This window comes from Scylla paramamosain, chromosome 14, assembly GCF_035594125.1.
Source record: "Scylla paramamosain isolate STU-SP2022 chromosome 14, ASM3559412v1, whole genome shotgun sequence".
NCBI lineage: Eukaryota > Metazoa > Arthropoda > Malacostraca > Decapoda > Portunidae > Scylla > Scylla paramamosain.
The window spans coordinates 2,402,417-2,410,874 of record NC_087164.1 but is presented as its reverse complement, the minus strand read 5'-3'; the positions used below and the strand labels follow the sequence as shown (position 1 = coordinate 2,410,874).

At 35.9% G+C, this 8,458-nt stretch overlaps 1 pseudogene; it reads right to left on the bottom strand.

Moving 5' to 3' along the window:
- Nucleotides 1–413: 413 nt before the first annotated feature.
- On the bottom strand, nucleotides 414–1,369 carry LOC135106681 (glyceraldehyde-3-phosphate dehydrogenase-like; annotated as a pseudogene).
- Nucleotides 1,370–8,458: the final 7,089 nt, after the last annotated feature.

The window sequence follows — 8,458 nt, the reverse complement described above, 5'->3', positions numbered from 1 at the left end:
ACAGACTTGAAAGAGTTTGATTAGGCAAGGTGGAGGCACGGAGGCACAGTTTTGGAGAACAATAGGAGGAACCTCCCATCAGGTCCATAAGCCTTCCGAGTATTTAAGTCAACGAGGTATGGAAAACATCACTGCGAAGGATCTAAATGGACAACATGAAGTAGTCAGAGGGTGGAGAAGGAAGAACAAGCCCTGAATCAGCCAAGGTAGAGTCTTTAGGAAAAGGTTTGAGCGAAGAGTTCACCTAAAGATGGCAATGGCACCTTCATGCAGAAATTAAATTCAGAAAGAAGTGAAGTTATTGGCATTATTCCGGGCAAAAATATAAAGTGGATAAGATTCAGGTGATGGAAGGATCAACTACCTTTTATGGGCCACCTTTCTTTTATGTATATCACAAAAAACAGGCTGTGTTAAGAGCAATTCTTGTCCAGAATGCAAGTCAAGTCAACCACAGACACATCAGGAGTAGGGACAAAGAAGGCCATGCCGGTAAGTTCAGTTTAGGAATGACTTTGCATACAGTCTTAGCGGCACCAGTGGAGGATGGATTGATGTTCTGTGCAGCACCAAGGCCACCACGCCTGTCCTTAGCAGAGGGCCCATCAGCAGTCTTTTGGGTGGTAGTAACAGCATATACAGTGGTCATGAGACGCTGGACAATCTCATAGTTGTCATGAAGTACCTTGGCAACTGATGCCAGGCAGCTGGTGGTACAGAAGGCATTCGAGACCACCTTCATGTCCTTGGAGTACTTCTCCAAATTCACACCACACACAAATATGGGTGCATCAGCCGAGGGAGCAGAGATCACCTTAGCACCACCAGTGAAGTGAGCAGAGGCCTTCTTGGTGGTGGTGAACACGCCAGTAAACTCCACAACATACTCAGGCTTCTGCTCATTCTATACAGTAATCTTGTGGCCACCAACAACCAGAGATCCATCCTCTGCCTTCACCTCACTCTAGTACCTGACATGGGTGGAGTCATACTTGAACATGTGAATCATGTAGTCCAAGGCAATGAAAGGATCATTCACAGTTACAACCTCGGCGCCTTTCAGCAGAACAGCACGAAATACTAGACGACCGATGCGGCTAAATCCGTTGATACCGATCTTGGACATATTGGTGTTGGAGTTGGTGAGATAATGCAAGAGTAATATCACTCTGGTCTGATTAGGCTAGACTAGACTAGAGAAAGAGTAAGGAATATACGCCTCCCTGCTAGACACTATCTTCTCTGTTATTCCTTGATACGGAAGAAGTAGTTATTCCAATGAAAATCAGAGTAATCCTCCTCAGATCCCCCCAATTAACAGAGGCAAAACGTCAGAGGCCTTTCCGCTTTGGGGGATCCTGAGGAGGGACTGGAGCGATAGCACAAGATACAGATAATGAGGATGTAATTGGAGGGGCCCAGTGGAGAAGATAGGGTGACATCATAAGCAAAATAATTTCAAGCCAGGAAAAGTCGAGAATGATAGGCGTAAAATACGCTCCAATACGATCAGGCTCCAATACGGTCAGGAATATGAGTAGACTGTTGCACCAATTGCTCTAGGTCATGGAGGATAGCAAAGTTAAAGGCTAGTTCATTAGGATGGTCAGTGAAAGGAGAGGAATGCCACAGCTGGTGGTGAATATTGAAGTCTCCACAAAAGGGAAGAGAGTCAGGAAGTGCTCCACTTTGGATATTAATTTCTTATTGTCAGAAGAGTTAGATGAGAACAAGGATGAGAGATAATAAGGATAATCCGTCAAATTTTTGTTTCACACCATGCATTGCATCGGTGACGTCAAACTAGTAAATGAAGAAGTAAATGCTTGCTTCGGCGCACGAGTCTTGCTATACCCCTAGAGATGGGTACGCATTATAGGGGTTTGTGCAATATATTCATCCTCTAATAAAACCCACAATTTAAAACAAAACGAAGTACATACAGTATTTTTTTAGGTTCCCAAGACAACAAAATTTGGTAATTGAAAAAGAGCATGTGAAGGAGGAGATAAATTGTTGGTAAGATCATATATTACCTACAAAGTGGTTGCCCTAATGTTCCTATGAATTTCTTTCCTTCATCCCTTTGCATTCTTTCAAACACAATTAATATACTGTGGGAAAATGATGAATAGATCTAATTAACACTAACTTCTGGCTGAATATTCACGAGATTACATAAAAGAATGGACGTTTTCTGTAGCAATTTATGCTAATAGAGAGGTGTCTGATGTATTTTTAGATTAAATTTTTATTTATTCTTCTATTCTTTTCACTTCATTGTACTGTTGTCACAATAGAAGCGAAACTAGTATGATATTAAGCGAGCATCAGCCAACATAATTTATATATATATATATATATATATATATATATATATATATATATATATATATATATATATATATATATATATATATATATATATATATATATATATATATATATATATATATATATATATATATATATATATATATATATATATATATATATATATATATATATATATATATATATATATATATATATATATATATATATATATATATATATATATATATATATATATATATATATATATATATATATATATATATATATATTTTTTTTTTATTCATTTATTTTTTTATTTTGTTTGTTTGATTTCCTCTACTGATATTCATTAAATATGGGTGTATTAGTTCTTAATATGAGTTATTTTATAATCGTTAAATTACATAATTACTTGCACCATTGAAAAGATTTTGGGACATTTTTTTTATGGTTTTCAGCCGTTTTTTGGGTTATATGGTGGTTGGTCAGTTTTAAAACTAGATTAACAGTCCACATCACAATAAAATCCAACTTTTTAATATAATAATATTTCTTCATGTGGACCATACTCTGTGCGCGCGCGCGCGCTCACGCGCGCGTATGTATGTGTGTGTGTGTGTGTGTGTGTGTGTGTGTGTGTGTGTGTAATGTTTTTATCTCTCCTTTTCAGGGAGCGTTTTTCATCTTGACAGCTGGTGGCATCGTCTCTGCCTTATCCTTTTTGATTGAAACTCTTAAGCTGTATGCTTAGACCGAGCAAACTTTATCTCCTATCTTACTACATTGGATTTTCATCACATTTCGATGACAGAATAATGTAAATTTTACCTTTCCTATCTGGGAAATTAAAATAATAATAAAAAAAGAAAACTATCTAAGCAGTAAGTGATCTAGTAAATCTATCAGAGACAATGAATATTACTATCCTACATCGGCGAATGATGCGCAAGTACGAGTATTTAACGAAACAAAACGAAACGAAACGAAAGATTCCAGTCACACTTTTTGTATGTATGTTCAATAAATAGAACATGTAATAAGGCAGTTCAATAGTTATCGTTTCCATACAGCAAACATGAAACCGAGATAAGGCGCAGTTAGGCACTTATGGAGCGCTGAAGACCGCCCTACTGATTATTAAGGAAAATGCTATCTCCGTGTGGAGAGAAGCCATCAGGTGAAGGATTTCGTGGATGGTGTAAGGACTGTTTAATATATATATATATATATATATATATATATATATATATATATATATATATATATATATATATATATATATATATATATATATATATATATATATATATATATATATATATATATATATATATATAAAGTTATTTTGATCCTAACACTTCGCTTTTGTGGTTAGAACAGTGGATTTACACTTTTACTTCATTTCATTATAATATAGGTTACTTTTGGTTTTGACGACCTTTGCAAAATCTCAATTGCTTATCTAATAGTTAAAACATTGAAAGAAAGAATATGAAGGGTTCTAAAGATATTTAATTTTAATAAGATCATTCTGGAACTGACCAGATCTACCAAGAAATTTTTCGTATTTAGAAGAATTTGCTTACATTTCAGAAATCTCAAATCTTCCAGAATGTTCTACCAGACACCTTTGGAAGTTTCTATAACATTTTAGAGTATTCTATTCAATGTAAACATTTCCAGAGTATTCTAGAACTTTCTAGAATACAGTAAAATATATAGAAGTTTCAAGAATTTTCTAGAATCTACAGAAATTTTCTAGAATGTTTCAGAATATTCGAAAGTAAGTTCAAGAATATTCTAGAAAGATTGAGAACATACTGGAATACATTCTAGAAAGACTAAAAATATACTAGAGTACTACTTGACAATATAAAAGTAGCGGTTTGCAGACCAGAAATCAGTTCTGTTTCAACTTCCTGAGAAGACATCACAAGAGGTGAAATGGCATCAAGAAGCTACAATCATTCTCTGGATGCATTCTGCAACATATGTGGTCAATTCATCAAGACAAGAGCAAAGATGTTCTCTGTGACAGCATCTGGAAAAAATGGTGAAATTTAGCTATCTTGGGACAAAAAATAATTCTAAAAGCCACAAGAGTTGCAATGCGTTGCAATGAAAGGAGTTAGAAAATAACACTTAATTGTCAAAGACAAGAAAAAAAAAGTTACATAGTGTTATAAAAAGTACGAATCCTATATTAAACAATCAAACTACATCTTGCCTTCTCGCCTTTTCATACTACGCTTCGAAGCTTTAATTTTTATTTCTCGTCTCTTCTTTCCTCAGTCCACCTGCAACACGCTCCCATATCAGATATCCCATATCCCATATCAGGTCTATTTTATTACTATATATATATATATTTTTTTTTTCAAATATTTTGTTTTTCTTTGTCTATATTTTTCATCTATTTTACATTTTATCCATTGTTACATTTCATATACACTTTTTTATTCGTTTTTACGTATTATATATTATGTTTCTTTCACCTTGCAATAAACCTTGTTTTTCTGTTTTAGCTTGAAAATGCCGTGAGTCATACGCCAAAATGTTGGAAAAATAAACCTCACTCCGCTATAATTGTCCATACACGCCGAACTACAACTACACGGAATAAATGAATAAATAAATAAATAAATAAATAAATAAATAAATATATATATATATATATATATATATATATATATATATATATATATATATATATATATATATATATATATATATATATATATATATATATATATATATATATATATATATATATATATATATATATATATATATATATATATATATATATATATATATATATATATATATATATATATATATATATATATATATATATATATATATATATATATATATATATATATATATATATATATATATATATATATATATATATATATATATATATATATATATATATATATATATATATATATATATATATATATATATATATATATATATATATATATATATATATATATATATATATATATATATATATATATATATATATATATTTATAATAGAACAGGTTCCTAGTTATAGATGAAGTAAAGAGGGATACACCAGACTTTCTTTTTCATTTGTTGCAAGGCATTTATTACAAGGCATCATCAGGCTAGAAAGTTTGATAAAAATAAGTACAAAGACAGAAGAATCATAATAAAATATTACACTAGGGTCACAGATTAAAACCAACAGCAACTAAAAGAGACAGGCAGGCAAGCAGTAACATAAAATAAGAAAAAAACAATGCGATATAATAACTTATCAGCCACAACTTATACAAGACAAAAAAAAAAAAAAAGTCAAGCAAAATTAAGGTGTGAAGCTATGGACAAACCTTGTGTGGTCTCGCTTATGGTGTGCTGAGGTATTTAATGTAAATAACTTCTAATATTTCAGTACTTGTAAAAAAAAGAAGCAGTAGCAAACGTATTGATAAAGATACATATGAACATCTTGACGCCAAGTTCATATCTATTTTTACCAGTACTTTTTTTTTTTTTTTTTATGTAGGAACGACACAGGCCAAGGGCAACAAAAATCCAATAAAAAAAAAATACCTACTGAAACGCCAGTCCCATAAAAGGGTCAAAGTAGTAGTCAAAGATTGATGAATAAGTGTCTTGAAACCTCCCTCTTGAAGGAATTCAAGTCATAGGAAGGTGGAAATACAGAAGCAGGCAGGGAGTTCCTGAGTTTACCAGAGAAAGGGATGAGTGATTGAGAATACTGGTTGACTCTTGCGTTAGAGAGGTGGACAGAATAGGAGTGAGAGAAAAAAGAAAGTCTTGGGCAGCGAGGCCGCGGGAGGAGGGGAGGCATGCAGTTCGCAAGATCAAAAGAGCTGTTAGCATGAAAATGGCGGTAGAAGACAGCTACAGATGCAACATTGCGGCGGTGAGAGAGAGAGGCTGAATACAGTCAGTTAAAGGAGAGAAGTTGATGAGACGAAAAGCTTTTGATTCCACCTTGTCTAGAAGAGCAGTATGAGTGGAACCCCCCCCCCCCAGACATGTGAAGCATACTCCATACATGGACGGATAAGGCTCTTGTACAGAGCAGCTGAGGGGGGGGGGGCGGTGAGAAAAACTGGCGGGCGGAGACGTCTCAAAATGCCTAACTTCATAGAAGCTGTTTTAGCTAGAGATGTGAAGATTCCAGTTCAGTAAAGGACAGACCGAGGATGTTCAGTGTAGAAGAGGGGGACAGCTGAATGTCATTAAAGAAGAGGGGATAGTTGTCTGGAAGGTTGTGTCGAGTTGATACATGGAGGAATTGAGTTTTTGAGGCATTGAACAATACCAAGTTTGCACTGCCCCAATCAGAAATTTTTGAAAGATCATAAGTCAAGCGTTCTGTGGCTTCCCTGCGTGATATGTTTACCTCCTGAAGGGTTGGACGTCTATGAAAAGGCGTGGAAAAGTGCAGGGTGGATAGGACAAGAAGTTTGGTTTAAAAGATCATTAATGAATAATAAGAGAGTGGGTGACAGGACAGAACCCTGAGGAACACCACTGTTAATAGATTTAGGAGAAGAACAGTGACCGTCTACCACAGCAGCAATAGAACAGTCAGAAAGGAAACTTGAGATGAAGTTACAGAGAGAAGGATAGAAACCGTAGGAGGGTAGTTTGGAAATCAAAGCTTTGTGCCAGACTCTATCAAAAGCTTTTGATATGTCCAAGGCAACAGCAAAAGTTTCACCAAAATCTCTAAAAGAGGATGACCAAGACTCAGTAAGGAAAGCCAGATCACCAGTAGAGCGGCCTTGACGGAACCCATACTGGCGATCAGATAGGAGGTTGTGAAGTGATAGATGTTTAAGAATCTTCGTGTTGAGGATAGATTCAAAAACCTTAAGCAATAGGACGGTAGTTTGAGGGTTTAGAACGGTCACCCTTTTTAGGAACAGGTTGAATGTAGGCAAACTTCCAGCAAGAAGGAAAGGTAGATGTTGACAGACAGAGCTGAAAGAGTTTGACTAGGCAAGGTGCAAGCACGGAGGCACAGTTTCGGAGAACAATAGGAGGGACCCCATCAGGTCCATAAGCCTTCCGAGGGTTTAGGCCAGCGAGGGCATGGAAAACATTATTGCGAAGAATTTTAATAGGTAGTAGCATGAAGTAATCAGAGGGTGGAGGAGAGGAAGGAACAAGCCAAGAATCGTCCAAGGTAGAGTTTTTAGAAAAGGTTTGAGCGAAGAGTTCAGCTTTAGAAATAGATGTGATAGCAGTGGTGCCATCTGGTTGAAATAGAGGAGGGAAAGAAGAAGAAGCAAAGTTATTGGAGATATTTTTGGCTAGATGCCAGAAATCACGAGGGGAGTTAGATCTTGAAAGGTTTTGACATTTTCTGTTAATGAAGGAGTTTTTGGCTAGTTGGAGAACAGACTTGGCATGGTTCCGGGCAGAAATATATAGTGCATGAGATTCTGGTTATGGAAGACTTAAGTACCTTTTGTGGGCCACCTCTCTATTGTGTATAGCACGAGAACAAGCTGTGTTAAACCAAGGTTTAGAAGGTTCAGGACGAGAAAAAGAGTGAGGAATGTACGCCTCCATGCCAGACACTATCACCTCTGTTATGCGCTCAGCACACAAAGACGGGTCTCTGACACGGAAGCAGTAGTCATTCCAAGGAAAATCAGCAAAATACCTCCTCAGGTGCCCCCAACTAGCAGCGGCAAAACGCTAGAGGCACCTTTGCTTAGGGGGATCTTGAGGAGGGATTGGAGCGATAGGACAAGATACAGATATGAGATTGTGATCGGAGGAGCCCAACGGAGAAGAAAGGGTGACGGCATAAGCAGAAGGATTAGAGGTCAGGAAAAGGTCAAGAATGTTGGGCATATCTCCAAGACGGTCAGGAATACGAGTAGGGTGTTGCACCAGTTGCTTTAGGTCATGAAGGATAGCAAATTTGTAGGCTAGTTCACCAGGATGGTCAGTGAAGGGAGAGGAAAGCCAAAGCTGGTGGTGAACACTGAAGTCTCCAAGAATGGAGATCTCTGCAAAAGGGAAGAGAGTCAGAATGTGCTCCACTTTGGAAGTTAAGTAGTCAAAGAATTTCTTATAGTTAGAGGAGTTAGGTGAGAGGTATACAGCACAGATAA